The sequence below is a fragment of the Protopterus annectens genome, chromosome 14.part0 (assembly GCF_019279795.1).
Source record: "Protopterus annectens isolate FY-2018-M chromosome 14.part0, PAN1.0, whole genome shotgun sequence".
Lineage (NCBI taxonomy): Eukaryota > Metazoa > Chordata > Ceratodontiformes > Protopteridae > Protopterus > Protopterus annectens.
The window spans coordinates 32797807-32819656 of record NC_056748.1 but is presented as its reverse complement, the minus strand read 5'-3'; positions in this window follow the sequence as shown (position 1 = coordinate 32819656).

The following is a 21850-nucleotide window of genomic DNA, read 5'->3' as shown; positions in this document are numbered from 1 at the left end:
CCTGTGTCCCAAGGTCTCTTATCACACTTTCGGTGTTAAGTAGACTACTGCCTATGTGGTTGTTCATGGGTATAGAGTTTTTACCAAAGGGGATGACAATGCACTTTTTGGCATTGAGCTTGAGACCATGGCTTTGACACCAGGCATCTGTCTCAGTGAGGCCCTTTTGTAGGATGCCCACATCGTTAAGAGTTTCGATTATGGCTCCTAGTTTGCAGTCATCTGCAAATTTAGTTAGCCAAAGTCCTTCTGTGTTAGCCTGTACTTCAGAGAAGTAGATACCAAACAGGAGAGGACCCAGGACTGAACCCTGTTGTACTCCACTTGTCACTGGTCTGATGTCTGATTTGGAGTCTGCTACTTTCACAGTGTGGGCTCTGTCAGTAAGCCAGTTGGCAACCCATCTTGTGACATAGGGATTTATACCTAGTTTAGTGAGTTTATCTATAATTCCAGAGTGGGGGATGGTGTTGAATGCCCTGGTGAGATCTAGATAGGCTGTGTGAACCACCTTACCCTCATCTATGGCTTTGGTGACTACTTCAAAGAAGTCTATCAGGTTTAGGAGACATGATCTGCATTTTACAAACCTGAACAGTGTGGGGTCCAGAGTTTGGAGATCTCCAATGTCTTTGTTTATGAGTTCCATGATGATACGTTCCATGGCCTTGCAGACCAGGCACCAGGCTCATCAGGCTAATGGGGTGGTAGTTCCCGGGGTCTGTTGTGGCCCCCCTTTGTGGAGTGGGATAACCGCCATGGTGCGCCATTCAGTAGGCACAAAGCTTGAGGTGAGGCTATGATTGAACAAGGTACTTAGGTGGGGTGCCAGTTCATTCTGCAGTTCATGTAGAAATATTTACGCTATAACTACACAACCCCTGCTACCAAAAACATCCTCCTAATACACACACTCCATTACCAAACACCTAACATATTAAAAATAAAATCTCCCTAAGATACCATAAGCAATTTACTATGTATATAAAACATATCCTAAACACTGTCTATAAACTAGCCCTTGGCCTCGGTGGAGACATCCATCCAAACCCTGGTCCTCTCAAATCCAACCCAACCACAGACCCTAGTCCAAGTAACCCCCCATAACTCAACTCATAGTCAACAAAAAAAAACAGACCTACTTATAATGTCCCTAAACATCAGAAGCATATGCAATAAAATCCAAGATCGACATGCTAGCATACGCATATATTCCCCAGATATTCTCTTCCTAACCGAAACCATCAAAAGTGAGGAAATACTTCCACCTGAATATAACATCCTTCGCACAGACAGATTGTCCAAAAAAGGAGGTGGTGTAGCATTGATATTTAAATACCACCTCAATATCCAACTCCTGAACACATCTGCCCCTTACCACAACAATGAAGAAATCCTTTATGCCAATCTCAAAATAAACCCAGACAAAACAATCATTATCATAGGGTGCTATTTCCTACCATGGCAAAATATTACACCCCTAGAAAATCTCTTGAGCTGGGCTAGTCTATCTCTACCACAGGAAACGATCATTCTTGGCGACTTTAACATCAACTGGCTATCCTGTAATAACAGTCTCCCAACCATTCACCTTAATCTCCATGGGTTCACTCAACTCATCCAATCCGCTACCCGAATCAGCAAAAACCCTAACAATCACACCTTACTTGACTGGATCCTAGTCAACAAAGCCCCTCACTCTTACCTAGCAGGCTGCTTACCTGACAGTCTTAGTGACCACTACCACACTTTCCTAATTAGGCACCACACAAACAGTTTCAAGCCCATTATCCACAGGCAAATACAGAACCAGTCCAACTCCTTCTTCTCCTCCCTGCAAAAAATTAACTGGTCACCACTAAAATACATCAACCTAGATGAGGCTGTCCACTTCTTCAACAGTACCTTCCTCTCCATCCTAAACACCCATGCTCGTGTAAGAAATGCCAAAGTCAGATCCAGGCGTGCCTCATGGTTACAAAAGACCACCAGAACCCTAATGAAATCCAGAGATAAGGCCTGGGAGCACTGGCGACTAACAAAAAATAACTCAGATAGGCAATCCTTCCTTGAACTGCTCAATAAGGTCAAAAAGCAAATAAAAGTAGACAAATCCCTCTACTATAAATCCACCCTAAACTCTACCAACCACAATCCTAAGCAATTCTGGTCCACTATTAACTCTATCCTCCATCCAGGGAAGGTTGATACTCCCCAACCATCCATTCCCCCCTCCTCCAGCAGTATTGCTGAATCCTTCAACAAAGACTTCATTAAAACTATAACATCTCTAAACAAATAACACTTCCCTACATCAGCCCCCCCAACTCCAAACCCTAAACCCCCCACTCCTCTTTTCTTCTTCACCTCAGTACCTACCTCCAACATAAAGAGACTTTTGTCAAAACTTAACCCACCAATCTTGCAGCTGACAACCTCCCCTCTGAATACTTGAAAATTACAGCTGATACACTAGCCTATCCAATTTCAATTCTAATCAACCGTTCCATAACAGAAGGCTATGTTCCCTCTATATGGAAAATATCCCACATCATTTCCCTCCACAAAGGCACCCCCTCCACTAACCTCTCCAATTACCGCCCCGTTGCTATCCTCTCCTCTCTCTCCAAGATACTTGAAAAATGTATCAACACCCAGGTCTCCAACTACCTCCTAACTAATAATCTCCTCTCCAAAACCCAACATGGTTTCAGGCCATATCACAGCACTACCTCCGCTCTGCTCTCCTTCACCAACACTATACTTCATCACAAAAACAATGGCCTCCTCTCTACTGCCAAATTTCTAGATCTCTCAAAGGCCTTTGACATGGTATCTCATGAGCTACTACTCTCTACTCTCCCCAACCTCTCCTTCTCACAATCACCCTGCAACTGGTTCCACAGCTACCTACATGGATGCCAGCAATCAGTAATCTGGGATGATAACCTATCACCTCACCTCCCAGTTACTCTCGGAGTGCCCTCTGCTATTCTCACTTTTCACTAACAACCTACATACTGCCACCACACAAGCATCTCTTATACAGTACACAGATGACTCTACTCTCATCTGCTCTGCCCCCACTCTAACAGAACTACAACAAATCACACAGGAATCATTCTCTTCTGTAGAAAGCTGGCTATTCAATGCTCAGCTCCTACTCAAACCAAGTAAGACAAAACTTCTCCTGTCCAACCTTCCAAATCCACCCAAAACACCCCCCACTTCAACATTCTTGCCAAAGACGATGCCATCATATCTCCATCAGAACACACAAAATTACTCGACATGGAAATAGACAACAACTTAGGTATGACACCCACATATCTCTCACAACAAAAAAAGTTCACAAGAAACTTGGTGCATTATATCGAAACCGCCAATTCCTAACCAAGTTGGCTAGAATCTCCACAGCCAATTCCCAGCTAATCTCCACCCTACTCTATGCATCCCCCATACTTACCAACCTTAGATAGACAGACCTACACAAGATGGATGCTTGGTACAACAAAATTGCTAAATTTGCCACTGGGGCCTCCTACCGCAGCCATCATTGTATCTCCCTTAAAGAACTAAACTGGCCAGAACTCCCACAACTCCTTCACTTTAATCAACTCACCCTCGCTCATAAACTTATCAACCACCCCCTTAACATCCCTTCCCTTCAAACCCTTCTCCAACCCTATCACTCCACTAGGCCCCTATGATGAAGCAACAAAAAATTCACTGTTATCAAACCCAAAAACTCAGCAGGAGAAGCCATGTTTTCATGTACCATATCTAAACGTTGGAACAATCTTCCACCCTTTATAACTACTGTACCTTCCGGCAGCCTTTTCAAGACTGTGCTCAAAGTCCACTTAAATTTACACTGGCTTTGTCCTTGTTCTAATCCAGACTAACACCCCTCTTACCCCCCCACCTAGACTCTTAACCCAACTATACTACCGCCACTACTAACCACAGTCAGAATTAGCTAGTTGTCTTTACATACTTAAAAAACTTGTCTGATAACTTTGTTACTACTTATATAATAAACGACAAGAAACTATCTTAACTTGCAACATTTACTGTATATACTGTTGGTAATCAATATCTTGTTACTGTATTAAGGCCAACTACCAGTAATGTTGTTTACTATTGCTTCAACTTTGTATCTCTATTTATCACGTACATGATGTGAAGCTTTTCTCCCTGGGCATCCGCTGAAAAAGGACCTGCATCCAGTCAGAATTTCCCAGTAAACAAATGTGAATAAAATAAAAATAAAATTATATATATATATATATATATATATATATATATATATATATATACATGCATTTACACACGCACACATGCATGCATACATATGTGCACACATGCACATACACATATACCCTCACACACACACACACACACACACACACACACACACACACACACACACACACACACACACACACACGAGCACACACACAGATATGCACATGCACACAAACCCTCACACATGCCCACGCACATGCAGACATACACGTGCAGACATGTACATGCACACAAACCCTCACACATGCACATGCACACACATTCACACATGCACATGCACACACACATCTTGCTGCTGCTGTAACTAATGAGGTCTGAAAGGGGGGACCATGAAAACTAAAACTCTATTAAAGCTCATTGTTATCTTGATGGGTATATCCAAACATATGTTTTTGCAACACCTAATCCATCCATCCACAATCTATCTTTCCCATTTCTGCACATGGAGTTGGGGTATCACTTCAACACTGACAATCATCTACAGCCCAGGTACACACCTCCAGGTGGCTAGCCCTGCCATGTTAATAGAACATCATCTTTTTATAAGATGACTTTTGGAGATGCTAAAAAACATGCACCCTTTCTATCTTTGTTAAAAGAAGAAATTATGGCTCTGCTTGGCTTGTAAAGATAGGAATCTAATAAGCAATTCTGCCTACAGCTTTACAACATGTTGTCAAGGTATTATATAATGACACAAGGATCTATCAAAATTATCAGCATGAGTGTGGGGGGGGGTGCAAGGCTTGTTCACAAAACAGTAGTGAGTGACATCATTTGCAGAATCACTGGTTGTGACAGCTGGGCTTTTTACCCAGAAGGTTGAATTGCTGGCATACCAGGGGTATCTTCTTACACAATCTCAGTGTGACCTTTGACTCTGCATATATAAGTGTGTAGTTTGAAGAGTGCAGACCCCAGATCAGGGGGTGCAGGCGATTTGCCACCTAAAAAATTTTATTTTTGTGCTTTTTTAATTTTGAATGTTGTTCACATTCCAGAGTTTTCAGTCATTTACAATTACATTTGTGAGAGATGATTAATAATAACTCAAAGACTTGTCAGGGAGCTGACTGGGGAAGTAGTGGGGGTGGGTAAGAGGCCGCGTGGAACTTTATCAATCTGCAGACATCTTCATATGGTTAATTGTCTGTCTGGGGAATGAATAAATGTATAGAAGTTCTGGACAACGCACTTTTGAAAAAGTAATACATTTAAGTGCCAAAACATTTAGTTTAGAGACATGTAGTCATGTTCTGTAATAGTAGGGAAGGTTAAAAAACACACACAATCCCATTAGGTTGCAGTTAGCACAATGCATTTCCCTTATGAATACCCACAATCCCATTAGGTTGCAGTTAGCACAGTGCATTTCCCTTATGAATACCCACAATCCCATTATGTTGCAGTTAGCACAGTGCATTTCCTTTATGAATACCCACAATCCCATTAGGTTGCAGTTAGCACAGTGCATTTCCCTTATGAATACCCACAATCCCATTATGTTGCAGTTAGCACAGTGCATTTCCCTTATGAATACCCACAATCCCATTATGTTGCAGTTAGCACAGTGCATTTCCCTTATGAATACCCACAATCCCATTATGTTGCAGTTAGCTCAGTGCATTTCCCTTATGAATACCCACAATCCCATTATGTTGCAGTTAGCTCAGTGCATTTCCCTTATGAATACCCACAATCCCATTATGTTGCAGTTAGCTCAGTGCATTTCCCTTATGAATACCCACAATCCCATTAGGTTGCAGTTAGCTCAGTGCATTTCCCTTATGAATACCCACAATCCCATTATGTTGCAGTTAGCACAGTGCATTTCCCTTATGAATACCCACAATCCCATTAGGTTGCAGTTAGCACAGTACATTTCCTTTATGAATACCCACAATCCCATTAGGTTGCAGTTAGCACAGTGCATTTCCCTTATGAATACCCACAATCCCATTAGGTTGCAGTTAGCACAGTGCATTTCCCTTATGAATACCCACAATCCTATTAGGTTGCAGTTAGCACAGTGCATTTCCCTTATGAATACCCACAATCCCATTATGTTGCAGTTAGCACAGTGCATTTCCCTTATGAATACCCACAATCCCATTATGTTGCAGTTAGCACAGTGCATTTCCCTTATGAATACCCACAATCCCATTAGGTTGCAGTTAGCACAGTGCATTTCCCTTATGAATACCCACAATCCCATTAGGTTGCAGTTAGCACAGTGCATTTCCCTTATGAATACCCACAATCCCATTATGTTGCAGTTAGCACAGTGCATTTCCCTTATGAATACCCACAATCCCATTATGTTGCAGTTAGCACAGTGCATTTCCCTTATGAATAACCACAATCCCATTATGTTGCAGTTAGCACAGTGCATTTCCCTTATGAATACCCACAATCCCATTATGTTGCAGTTAGCACAGTGCATTTCCCTTATGAATACCCACAATCCCATTATGTTGCAGTTAGCACAGTGCATTTCCCTTATGAATACCCACAATCCCATTATGTTGCAGTTAGCACAGTGCATTTTCTATATGAATACCCACAGTCCCATTATGTTGCAGTTAGCACAGTGCATTTCATTTATGAATACCCTTCCTAGTTCTTTTCTGCTTAATCTGATGCTATTGGAGCACTGTCTCTTGCAGACCCTCCCACATGTCTTTGTTATTCACCCTGGTATCATTTGCATTCATCTTTTCAGCCCACTCCAATATATGCATATTTATTACACCAGGTATTTATCAGTAAATTAACAAACATACAAGTGCGTATTTGGTCCCAGGAGGGTTACCAAAAAATCATTTTTTTTAAAGTTCAGACTTTTGCAGGAAATCCATACCTGTGATTTAACATTCAGTACACGTACATTGTTATTGTACAACCTGCACATTACTGACCAAATGGCCATACCAGAAGAGATGCACACACATACATACACACGCACACACACACACACACACACACACACACACACACACACACACACACACACACACACACACACACACACACACACACACACAAAACATTGGTAACTTTCTAATAGCGACTTTTAGAGACATTACTATTACCAAATAGCCCAACAACTGCTAAGGGAGAGCAATGAAGCTACAGTGGGGTTCTCCAAAGTGTGGTCTATGATAAAAATAAACCTTATTTTTCTTTTTTTAGCCACGTTTCCTTGCTGTCGCCCTAACTACTGTGGTCTTCAGGTATAGACCATTACAAATAAAATTCTATTTATTAATAAGAGCTCTTTGCTGCCTCGATTATTGAAATCTGTCTTTTAAATGTAACAGTTTCATTTAATTTGGTTTCTAAGCTTGAACAAATTATGTTGTTATGAATACTCAACATTTTTATTAAATTTCCTTAAAACAACGCACAATCTATTTCTTTATTTTCATCTGTTTTGTTCCCTGCTTTTCACATGCGGCAATGCAAAGACACTACAACTGTTGTGCAAAGCTATATCTTTATGTAAAATTGAATTTCGGGCATACTGCTGGCTTCTGCCAACGAAAAGGACACATTTTAAATGTGCATGGATGAAATTATTCCAGTATTGGAAATTCTTTGTAAGAACTGATTATGTCTACATTCAGGAATAGTTTTGTAATGCAGCTCAGAATCACAAAGGGTGTTGATGGAAACATACAGAGCCATTCTCTAAAATGATCTTGATTCATGCAACAATTTAAAATAAAAATAATCATGAGTACAGAACCTAAAATGCAGAAAATTATTTTTTATGTATTATATTGCATGGAAAGCTGTGCAGCTGGGCTGGGATTTATTGGCAAATAGATAATAAAAGGTACATATAAATCTCTGTAAAAGGCAATGGCCCTGACTTGTAATCTTTCATATTTGAAGCAGCTCAGCGAAGAACATCTCCAGATTGATTAAATGGTACTTGTATTAAGAATGTGCAATAGTTGAAGAGTTCACATGGCCTTCTGTTTCATCTGTAAAGCCTAGCTCAGGAATCCATCATTTAAGTGTGTGAAAGTTTATCTAATTAGGAAAGTGCATTTGATACAGCAGTGTCAAAAGGGAATATGAAATTCATACAGGCATCATTACAAGGCATGCAGTAAAGAGCTACATTATTTACAAAGGTGTCATAAACAGATGTGATTTAGCAGTCAGTCTAGTGTATTATCTGAGCTGTATAAAGGGGATCTGAGGTTTGAGTGTGCAGAAGATAGGTGTGTGAATACCACTATCACAAAACCTTCAGTGTAAAACAGCAATTGCACAAACATGTCAGTAGTTTGGTTCCTGTGGGAAGTGAGGTGCCCACACATCCCCATGCAGGGGCTTCACCCTCTGTACTTCACTCCTCTACTTAAAATAATCATCTCTCAAGCTGCTGTGTGTTGGGAACACAGAATTTTTGTGATCCAACACAGTCTCAGTTGTTGCACTAGTGTCCTTTTCACGCCTTAGGTCCTGCACTATTGCTCTTTTTGTACAGTCGCTCCCTAAATAGTACACTGACTCATTGGCTAATAATAATAATAGTCCTATTTATTAACCAGGTATACCCACTGGTCAGACAGTCCATCTTCAGGAGTGAGGCAGCAACATTTAGTTAAGCGACCTGCTGAAGATCACACAGGAGGCAAATGAGGGCTGAGGGAACCAAACTCTATACAACAAAAACTACACCTTGAACCTTAACCTCAGCACCGTTTGCCAGACAATATCCAGCAGACAATAGAACAATCCAGAATACCCCATCACCATGAATACCTATGAAGAATATGTAAATGTTAGCCTGCAAAGTCTGGTAAATATCCTTATAGTTTTATAGGTTCATTGGTGTTTACTAGGCTAACGACCACAAGGGCCTTTTTAAGCCTAGCTATACATCCCAAATCTCTGACAAGTTCTGATACCCTTGATAAGTCTAAGCAGGGGTTTGGGAGGTGAAACATTTACATGTATTGATTTATTTCACTCTTCTTTGTTAACAAGGAGATAGAGGATTATGATTGGTTCATTGATCATAACCCGCTTATTAGGCGTTTGAGACACATGGCTGCCAACAAATGAATCGGGCATCCATGTCTGAAGCACATAATTGAAGGTTATGATTGGCCAACTGATCATAATTCTTTGTAGTGTGTGGAGCTTTATCAGCTCCATGTACTACTAGTTATAGTGGAAAAAAACTGCTAACTGTTTTCCCGGCTTTCAAAGCCATAAAACACTTAGTGAGCACTGTCAGAGAGGTAGCTTCATTTCATGCCTCTCAACTGTCTAGATTTTCAAAATATGTCCAGTTTATTGCTTCATATTTTTGGTCTGTTTCTCATAAAATTTGTGGTTTTCAGACAAACCACTAAGGATTTAAGTGATTAAATAATGGCATCCATCTGCGGTTCAGAGTTCATAACCTTCAGGAAATATGGCATCCATCTGCGGTTCAGAGTTCATAACCTTCAGGAAATGGATGCTAACACAACCTGTTATTCTAGAACTGAGTTTGTTTGAGAAGTAGGGGACGTGTTACTAGTACGGACAGCAGGCAGAAACAAATCTTTTATTTCTGCTGCTGTCATTTGCTAGCCAGTACAGGCAGATTTACTGCCTGATACTAGACACATCCTTAACAACATAAGCAGGGGGGGGCTTGACATTTGTTAAAGTCAAGTCTCGCGCCACCCTGGTGCTTAACTGATTTGTCTTTTTCTAAATATAGGAGCATAATCAGCACACCCCATACACTACAATAACTTTCATTCTAGGCATGCTAAATAAGCATGGCTGAACTCGATTAATATAACATCAGAATGCAAATTTGCAATAATCAAAACAATTAAATACGCATATCACATACACAGTATCATTCAGAGGTCATGACAGAGAATCAAAATGAAAAGTCATCATAAATGATTATGCAGTATAAATGGTGAAAGATAAAGAGATGTAAGGTAAATCGCTAGAAAAGGGTAGAACAGACTGCATAGAGGAAAACAAATACGGGTCTATATTACCTGATCGAAAGCCGTTTTCATCAAATGCCTTTTCATAGACACATAAACAGCAAACTCCCAAAATTCTGAACGTCCACTTCAGCAAATTATTTCCCCAAAAATCGCTTGGCCAACCAAACACCAAAGAAACTCTCAGAACCTACGAAATGGGGGGGGGGCTTCACCCCCACACCTCCCCTAACTAAATATACTAACTCTGAGACTGCACTTCAGTGGAGAAAAGGGCAAATTCCTGACAATGGCCAAGTGCTTTTCCCCCTGGGAAAACAATTCACTGAAGTGGCCATTCAGAGTTCTGGGAGTTTGCTGTTTATGTGTTGATGAAAAGGCATTCGATGAAAATGCCTTTCGACAAGGTAATATAGACCCGTAAATACATATATATGGGTAATGCTATTTAAGTTGTTTTATTGTAGCATTACACTTGCAAGCAGTCTTTCTTGGTGTTATTACACCCAGAAGTTAGCAGTACCATATACAGACAAAAATGCCCAGAAAGTAAATTTTATCTAATAAAACTTCCCTTCGAAATGAAACTTATAACATGGTGTGGCTAAAACAAAGCCATTGCATGGAGACAAGCTGAGAGTAGCTTGTTTCAGATTAAACAGTACTACTACTACTATGACATTTTTAGCACAATCTAAGCTAGTCTAGTGCCAAAACCCCAGAAACCACTCATGGAGACCTCTGTATAACTGAGTTCTCTAAGGATGATGCCCCAGTACAAACAAAATATGATTGACTTCAATAAATGCTTAGTTTCTGGTATCTTTCCAGGGAGATTCAATATTTGTTAGCATGGGAAGATAAGATTAACAAACCACATTGCCTTGCAAAGGATGGACTGCATCTGTCTTCCCTAGGCTTCCGAATATTGCCAAAAACTTTATCCTCCCCCTTCGATCCTTTTTTTAGGAAAAGTCAAATTGACAAACCTACTGACATAGTAAATAAAGCCCAAAGAAACCTAAAGGTGTTACTGCTCAATGTTAGGAGCCTAAACAAGAAACTCCACACCCTACAAGCTCTCCTCAATCTGGAGAATATAGACATTTGTATTGTTACTGAGACATGGTTTAAATCCACAGAAAGTACTTCAACAGTGCAAGGCTTCAATGACTTTTGCACATTTAGACCATCAGCTTCACAGACGGGGACATAAAATGGAGGAGTCTTAGTCTGTATTATCAACAAGCATGACTCTATGTTGGTTAAAGAGGATGATGCCCTAGAATTTATCCACATGCAAATCACCATAGATAAAGTCTAATACCATATCCTAGCAAGCTATAGGTCATCCTCTATGTCCATACAGGCCCTTAGCACATACAAAGACCTACTGAAGACACTCACCATCAAACCAAATACTGTATTTATGGAGATTTTAACTACCTCTCCATAGACTAGAAAACATAAACTGCCTCAAACCCAGCTGGACTTTATGAATACAAATATCCTTGACCAGATAGAGTATACACCCACAAGAGGTTCAAACATACTGGACCTGATGATCATTAATATAGGAGAGAGCTGTACCCTCCATCTCACTTCCTCACTGATGAAGTCAGACCAGAAAGCTGTCTCCTTCAAAGTAGAAATCAACTCAGTAACCCTAGTAAATCCTGTAACAGGTAGGAACTATTCCAAATCATACTACATATTATTAAGTGATAGTTTGTTAAAAGGATAAAAAACAACTACAGGGCATTCTACAGTCATGTCTGAAACCGCAAAGGCAAGACACATCAGTGTGCTGAACTGGAAGTCAATGATGCCACCTTCACTGAACAGAGTGATACAGAGAATTTGCTGGCTGACAAATTCAGCTCAAACTTAATCACTCACTCCCTGCCTCACTCCCTGTTTCCCCCCATGAAATGCCTACCAGCATAATCACCCAACACTGCAGAGGGATCAGCCCCTGGCAGCCCTTGCTAAGGCCAAGAACACATCCTTAATGGGCCCCGATAATATTCCAGGATGCCTCCTAAATAATTTGAAACATGACATATCAGGACCACTTGAGTCATTTTCAACTATAACCTCAAAACAGGCTTTGTACCATGAGACGGAAGGACTACAACAATTATCCCACTTCACAAGGATGGGCCATCAACCGACCCCAGAAACTACAAAACCTATTATTCTGACTAGCCTAATAGGTAAAGCTATGGAATGAATTGTCATGGAAATGATCAACAGAGACATATGCAAGCTTTAGACAATGGACGCAACCCCATTTGGCTTTGTCAAGGGAGGTTATGTCTACTAAACATGCTGGACTTCTTTCAGAAGGTCAGTAAGGGAATGGATGAGGGGAAAGTGATGCATACCACCTACCTGCACTTGCCTAAGGTGTTTGATACAATACCCCACTCAGTTATAGTTGATAAACTCATTGAACTGGGCATAAACCCCTACATAACTCACTGTATTGACTCAGGAAGTCAGGATTGGTGAGACCAACTCCACTGAGATACCTGCCATAAGCATGGTACCTCAAAGCTCCATCCTGGGACCGCTCCTATTTGGCATCCACTTCATGGAGGTAAAAGCTAATGTCAAGGGCCTTTGGCTAACTAAGTTTGCAGATGACTGCAGACTGGGATCTATCATAGATTCCTCCATGATACAAACATTTTACAAGATGGTCTAGCAGATACACATGAATGGTACCAAAGTCACTGATTAAAAATCTATGCCAAGAAATGAATTATAGAACCTTTCGAGAACGCTGCCACCCAGGCTAATTACTCCATCAATCAGACACCCTTAAGAATTCACCCAGTAATCAGGGATCTTGCAACATATGCAGACAGTAATCTGGCCTTTGGCCAAAATATGGCCAAGGTAATTAGAAAGTCATTCTGTGTTATCCAAGTTATGAGTAAGGGCATGGCATCCAGGTCCAAGGAGGCCACTTTGTTAGGACCTTATTAGACCCATCAGTGAGTATAATGCCTCCTTTGGGAAGAACCTGACCAGACATATGTTAACAGTTGAAACACCCACAAAGGTTCCTTACCAGTAGAATCCAGGGTATAAATACATTGTCCTATATATCATCTTAAAGCCTATCTCTATACTCAGTCTTCTACAGGTTACTGAGATATGATCTATGCCTGGTATACAAGGCATCCTTGAACCCAGCTCTGATGGACATTCTGCACATCCACAAAATGAACAACATCAGATCCACTAGATTCAAGGATTTAAAATTTTGCTTGTGACATAAATAAGACATGTTGGTGAGACAGATATGTGTCTCAGAGGAACCCCATGTTCGGGAACACACTCTCCATCCACATGAAGCTGAATCCATCCATAACCTATTTAAGCATAACCTTGATTAATGAATGGAAAACTGGAAATTCATCCCAGGTCTGGTTCCCACATCTGTGTTAGAGAGAGGCAGACAGTAATGACCAAACCAACCACAAACAACTTGCAGCAATCAGTCTGGGGAAACAGCCACCACCTTGGGGCAGAAGTGTAGATGAAACAGCTCACAATAAGGTACCAATCCTCAAGGAATAAAATTTATTAACGCCACAAATAAATACACGTTTTCGTCAACAAAATGACTTCATCAGACAGAGTCCATACATAAAAAAATCACATATATATACTCCCATCATTGAGGTTAATTGAACAATTGATGGAATTAATTGCTCTCGTTTAAAGCCACAATGTTCCTTCCAAGGAAGATGGAATGTTAAAAAATATATATATATTTAAAAATGTACAAACAATATATGTGTGTGTGTATTTATACTGTAAAAATGCATAACATATATAAAAAAACACATTTCTTTTTGAATTATACCCCAATAAAAAAATTACCAAACCAACATAGCACCCCCCCACATAACCTCTAGAATCTAACTAACATACACCCTCTTGATAAACACTCATAATACATAGGAACACAACTGGGTTAGATTGTATGGCTAGACGTATAAAGGCCCTGGTGGTTGTTAGTCTAGTATATAGCTATGAACCTATGAAGTGTGGGAAACATAATGCCTAGGTATACAGAAAAGGCGAAGGAGGCTTTTGGTGAAACCAAAGGATAAAGCATAATATAGAGTGTCAAATGAAATAAAGTGCAAATTGAGAGGAGTAGCTTTAGGCAGACAGTTCATTTGTAGGGTTGAAAATGTATACAGGACAGCATGGCGCAGTAGTATAGAAAACAAACATGGAAGAAAGTGTGCGGATATAAATGAGGAAAAATAAGTATAGGCAGTAAGTAATGCAACAAACGGGAAGAAGAAATGTTACGATAATACGGGAAGCTTAATGGAATAGGCTGAAAGGCTGAACAGAGTTTGCACAAGGAATGCATCAGGATTGGTAATAACAAAAGACTACAGAAATAGAGCAATAAACCGCTTTGTGGTGAGCACAGAAGATCGCTAACATCAATACCCCAAATGCTTGAACTGCATTTGCTTTCACTTATTTAAATGAAAAAAATGAGATGTCATGCTTTTGAAATGTCAAAGTAAAATATGCATTCTTCAATGAAATATAAGTATAGAACAGATCTTTGAGAGTTACCCCGTTTTTTCTGCATTTGAATTTTTCAGCCTATGTTAACCTTTAGAAGAGTTTCAGATGTTATATCCCAGACCACCTCATTAATAGTAAATGAAATACGGGAAATGTCTTTTGTCAACTTGTTGAACGGAAAAGTCAGTAAGGAAAATCGTTTCCTATTTTTCCCACAAATTAAAAGGAGCAATGCTGTTTTACTTAGAGTTTGTCATAACTACATGCTATCAAAGTAGGCCTGGCTGAAAAATGTTTCATATATTTGATGAGGGTGGGTCTTACACATAAGTTTGTTTCTTATAGAAAATTGTGCAGCCATAAAGTTATTAGATAGGAACATCTAGTAAAAAATTAAGCAGCAAGAATACTTATATTCTCCATAATTTAATTCAAGCACAATGCTGAAAGCCACGCTTTAATTTCAACAGCCTCTAAAACTTGCTCTGCAAACCATAAAATTGGAAAATTCCATATGAAACTTTCACTATCAGAAGAAAACATTTTGAGACATAATTTTACAGTATCTATCCTGCAAATTCTTTGGGGAAGTGAAGTGCCCTTGTCCTGGGATGCAGATCCCTGATAAACCATTTGTTGGATTCATGATCACCTACATTATGTGTGCACACTTCTGAAACACAAGCATAAATCCTAGCCTCTACAGTCTGCAGATTTTCAGCTGCATGCCTCTGCCGAGAGCTTTACAAAGTCCTGAATGCCGCAGGCTGCTATTTTGTCTTCAGACCCTCCGCCTGTCGCCACCTCAAATGGGTCTGGAGCCACTATGCAGGCACCGGCTTCTGACACCTCTTCTCTTTGACATGAGTTCAGAGCCAGACTGACTACCTTAGCTCAGACCTCTGCAGTTGCTAGGCCTCCCGAGTCCCTCCGGATTACTAGCAAACCTTTCAGCTGCAAATTTACCCACAAGTGGGTGTTGGCCTCCCCTCCTGTGCCTCAGTACCAGTTGGTAAAGATAGCTGGTGATCTTCTTTCCCTTATTAAGGGTTCTCACCCCCCACCTTCCAAAAGGGCTAGGGAATTGTCTCCTGATGTTTTGTCTGAATCAGATTCTGAGGTTTCCAGTATTTCTGCTGGTGAGGAAGGAAATTCTCAACTTTTTTCTGGCTTTGAGGATTCTGATGCTGAGGACTCTATCCCTTCTGCCTCCCCTCCAGAAGATTTTTTTCTTTGGGGATACTTTGAATACTCTTAAGGAGCACTTTAAATGGGAAAGTCAGGATTTTCCTCAGACTAGGTAGATGATCCAGTAATTTTTGGATTTGCCACAGCATAAACCTCTGGCTATACCTCCTGTTTTGGAAGTTGTGGATGATGTTTTTATGGAAAATTCTTTAACTCCTAATTCTGTTCCTCCTGCTCCCAGAAAACCTGATAGGTATTATAGGGTTCCTGATTCTCATCAATTTCTTTTTAGAAATCCTACTGCTGATCCTGAGATTATTTCTCAAGGTCCCAAGGGTGTTAAGGCTACTAGTGCTAAAAACCTTGTACCTTCTGATAACGAGTCTAGGGCCTTGGACAGGTGGGGTAAAAAGGTCTGTACCTCTGCAACTCTTTCCATTAGATCTGTGAGTTGTCTTTTTCACATGCTTAAGTATCACCAGCATACTTTGGAGGCTATTAAGGCTAAGCTTGGGGATATTCCTTCCATGTCGGAGAACAAAGACTTACAAGATTTACTAAATTCTGCCACTCTGGTTAATAAGCATTCTCTTCATTGTGGTTTTGACACCTTGGAGGCTTCCTGCACAGCAGCAGCCACTGGTTCTGTTATTAGAAGACATGCTTGGCTTAGGGAGCAGCCTCTTTCTGAAGCTGTAAAATCTAAATTGCTGGATGTTCCTTTGCACAAAGACAACCTTTTTGGTAACAAGGCTGAGGAGGTACTGAAAAAGTTGGAGGATAAGGCAAAGTCTATGCAAGTTGTAAAAGATTTCCTTCAGGTTCAGCCTCCTCGGTTTAGTAGGCATTATCCTTCCGAGAATTGGTCTTTCCCTGATCCTGGCAAGCAGGGTCGCTCTAGGCCTAGGGGTTTCAGATCTTCCAGAGGGCAGGCTTCTGCCCCCCAAAGGGCTAAACAATGGCATCCTTCTTCTGCTAAATCGGGGAGTTCTAAGCCAGCTTCCCAAAGAAAGCATTCTCAATCACTCCGGCCTTCTTGTGCCTACCTCTGTGGGCCCAGGGTTTCCTCTGGGGGGAAGGTTAGCCAGGTTCGCAGGGGTATGGTCAACCATCACAGATGACAAATGGGTGCTCAACATAGTAAACCAAGGTTACAAGTGTTATTTTCACACCTTCCCTGTTCTTCAAGGTTACCCAGACATACCCAGAACTCTCAGGGCAGAGGTAGAGAATCAAATTTCCTCTCTACTGACTATGGGTGCTATAGAGCCAGTTCCTGCAAATCAAGCAGGCCTATGTTTTTATTCAAGATTTTTTCTGGTACCCAAAAAAGGGGCACCTGGCACTCTATTCTGGATCTGTCTATTCTAAACACTTTTCTGGTGATTCCTAAATTCAAGATGTTCACTCTTCAACAGTTGCTGATCTCAAGGAGGCTTATCTGCATATCCCAATAAGGGAAAGTTGCAGGCAGTGTATTCGTTTCAGGGCTGGGGAGCAACACTTCCAATTCTCTGCACTGCCCTTTGGCTTATCTACTGATCCCAGAGATTTCACAAAGTGCCTGGTGTCAGCCATTGCTTTTTGCAGGTAGAGGAACATTCAAATGTATCCTTACCTGGACGACTGTCTATTCAAGCAAACTCCCCAGAACAGTTAAAAAAGGATTTGGACTTTGTGAAGAACATTCTCACTTCTTTGTGTTACACTCTCAACAAAAATAAGTCAAAGTTGGTTCCTACAAGGGAGATTGTTTTCCTGGGAGCGAGTCGGAATACAGCCACCCAGATGGTATTCCTCTCTCAAGACAAACAACAAGATCTGTCAGCTTATTTCAAGAACTCGGCCAGCATGACCCAGCTCTCTGCAAGGCAATTCCTGCAAGCACTGGGGTTCATGGCTTCATGTATCCTGATGATCCCATATGCAAGGCTGCATATGAGAAACCTTCAAAGGTACCTCAAGAACCTTTGGTGTCAACACACGCAGGACTTAGACATGATTCTTCCCCTGATTCTATGTCTACAAAGGGAGTTTCTCTGGTGGGCAACAGCCTGTTCTCAGAACAAGGGTCTGCCTTTCCGCCCACCAAACTGCCAGCCAGAGTCTCACCACAGACACCTCAGATTATGCATGGGGGGCACATCTGGAAGGCAGGGGCATACAAGGGACTTGGAGCACCCAACAGATTCATCTGCACATAAACCTAAAAGAATTGATGGCAGTGCAGCAGGCCTTGCTGGCTTTCAGGGACCTACTCTACCCTGGGACTCTTCTGATCAGGACAGACAATACCACAGTCATGTGGTACATCAAGAAGCAGGGGGGACTCACTCTTACCCTTTGTGCAGCCACAGCATGAGACTATGGTCCTTAGCAGCTTCCATGGGCATACATCTCATAGCCCAGTATCTTCCAGGGAGGCTAAACTCCTTGGCGGATCAATTGAGCAGACATGTTCTGGATCTTCACAAGTGGCAACTCAACAAGATAATTTTCTATCACATCACTCAGCATTGGGGCACTCCTCAGGTGGATCTTTTCTCCTCTCACACCAATCATCTCCTTCCAACCTTCTGCACCAGGGTGTTTCACAACAAAGCATGAAGAGTGAACTCTTTGTCCTTCCCATTGACACAACTCTCAATTTATGCCTTCCCTCCTCTGCCTCTTCTACCCAGAGTGTTGCTCAAGATAAGGGATGAAAAACCAAAGGCTATTCTTATAGCACCAGATTGGCCCAGGCAGCATTGGTATCCCCTTCTTCACAGCCTTTCCCAAGCTCAGCCTTGGCATCTTCCCCTGGTAACAGATCTGTTAGTTCAGGAAGGGGGAAAGTTTCTTCATCCTCATCTTCAAACTCTGCATTTAACTGCCTGGCTAATACTTTAAATCTTTCCCAGCAGGTGGTTGAAGTCCTTCATGAGGCCAGGAGGCCTAGCACCAGGAAATCCTATGCAGATAAATGGAAGAGGTTTTGCTCCTGGATGCTGGCTAAAGGAGAAGACTCTTCTCATCCTTCCCTTTCCCTCATCCTTGATTATCTAGCAGGTTTGCTTAATGGTGGACTTTCCTTTTCTTCAATTAAGATGCATGCTTCAGCAATTTCTGCTCATTGTTCTTTTGAGCAACCCATTTTTTCTCACCCCTTGCTGAAGCAGTTCCTGAGGGGAGCTAGTAATCTTAGACCTCCCAGAAGAGCTTCTACTCCTGCTTGGGATCTTAATTTTGTCCTGGAGAAGCTTACTCTACCTCCCTTTGAACCTGCTGCCTCTGCAGATTTAAAGTTTCTTTCATCGAAGACTGCATTTCTTTTGGCTATTACTTCCACCAGAAGAGTTTCGGAGCTGCAAGTCTTAATGGCAGTTGAACCTTTCATTATTTTTCATACATATCGGGTTTCTCTAAGAACTAATCCCTCCTTTATGCCTAAGGTGGTTTTCAGTGTGACCCTTAACCAGTCTATTCATCTGTCTACATTCTTCAATAACCCCCAGAATAAGGGGGAAATGATTCTGCACTTTCTTGATGTGCACAGACAGTTGAAATTTTACTTAAATGGGACTGGTTAGTTTTGCTCCTGGAGCTCAGGGTAAAGCTATTTCGAAACAAACCATCTCCAAATGGAATGCTCATTATATTCACTTTTGTTACCTGCAGCATGGGAAGGTTCCCCCTCAGGGTATTAGGACCCATTCTACTAGAGCAGCCTCTACTTCTGAAGAGTTTTTGAGAGGTGTGCCTACTAAGGACATTCTAGAAGCGGCTACTTGGTCTTCTGTCCATGCTTTCACAAAGCATTACAACCTACCTTTGTTTTCTTAATCCAGGGCTGATTTTGTCTCTGCAGTTTTGCAAGGCCTCCTTACCAACCCTTAGTCTGTGATTCTTCCTCCCCCCTTTTGTTTTTTTCCTGGGCTTTGGGAATCAACCCATATGTTAGGACTGCAACAGTGAAACACAAAGAACATAGTACAGTTGTGTACACTTACCATAAATGTAAATGTTTGAGTGTATTCACTGTTGCAGTCCTGGTTTCCCACCCTCCATTCCCCCTTTTTTTCCTAAGGCACAGACTAGATATGTTATTTTTGGATGGCAGAGTGTTTCCTTCCTGGTTTAGCCTTCTTTTGGGGGCTCATGACAGTTAAGACAAGAAAAACTGAGGAAATGGCATCGGCCTCCTCTCTTTATACCTGATGTTCTGACATCAGTTTACAGCTGACGGCAGCCGACATCATATACCAAGGACTCTGGTATTCGGGCCGACTGAGGGCTACCGGGAGCCGGATAAGCCATATGTTAGGACTGCAACAGTGAATACACTTGAACATCTACATTTATGGTAAGTGTACATAACTGTACTTTCTTGACTACGGACTGTGTATACTTAGAGCAGAGTTAATGAATCCGGCCCATCTTTAAACTGCTTTTTTCCTTTGTAAGAGGTGCTTGCATCCCAAATATTCTCTGTCTATCTGGTTCTATAGAAGGTGAAGTGTTAAGGGGGACATGAACCTCATTGCAAATAGTATTAATGAAACATGGAATTTGCAGACATGCTCGCAGTGATGTATAATCTGAACTTGTTAATTTCAATGGATATTAAAATAAAACAATGCTCATTTTTTAACTTATAATGATACATAATGTGCAAAACATCTTTCACATATAAAGAACCCGATCCATAAATTTTATTGTGAGATGCAAGCCTGGTGTACACTTGCTAGTAACTATTTCTGATTCAGAAATGGCCCTACCATGCTGTTGTCCTGCAAAGTGATGCAGCACCATGGTGGGCCGTCTCTATAGCCTAGCGCAAATGTTAATGAGGTCTTCTGGCGGAGCTGTCTGTGTTAATTCAACATGTGATCTCCCTGGAAGTGCCCGTGGTAAGGTATTTACATGGCTGGGTAATTCAGAGAATCACTCGGCAGTGGAAGTTATCTTGGTTGGCATGTTAATGAACACAGCAAAACCTTGTGCTCACCTGTTGCTTCCAAGGGGTCGGATCATATTACAGGTCAGTATTTGGAAGTTTAGCGGACAGGTAGTAGTAGGGGGTATGTGTGCGTGTGCACGTGTGTGAGTGTGTGTGTGTGTGTGTGTGTGTGTGTGTGTGTGTGTGTGTGTGTGTGTGTATGTACATGCATTTGTCTGATTGTGTGTGTGTGTGCACATGTATATGTATGTTTGTGTGTGTGTGCGTGTACGTTCATGTGTGTAGTGTGCAGATGTATATATATATATATATATATATATATATATATATATATATATATATATATATATGTTTGTGTGTGCACATGTATATGTGTGCTTCTGTTTGTGTGTGTGTATGTGTGTGTGTGTGTGTGCGCGCACGCATGTGTGTTTGTGTGTGTGTATGTATGTCTGAGTGTGAGTGTGTTAGCATACATGAATGTATGAATGTGTGTGTGTGTGTGTGTGTGTGTGTGTGTGTGTGTGTGTGTGTGTGTGTGTGTGTGCGTGCGCGTGTGTGCATGTGTGTGTGTATGTACATGTATTTGTCTGATTGTGTGTGTGTGTGCACATGTATATGTATGTTTGTGTGTGTGTGCGTGTACGTTCATGTGTGTAGTGTGCAGATGTATATATATATATATATATATATATATATATATATATATATATATATATGTTTGTGTGTGCACATGTATATGTGTGCTTCTGTTTGTGTGTGTGTATGTGTGTGTGTGTGTGCGCGCACGCATGTGTGTGTGTGTGTGTGTATGTATGTCTGAGTGTGAGTGTGTTAGCATACATGAATGTATGAATGTGTGTGTGTG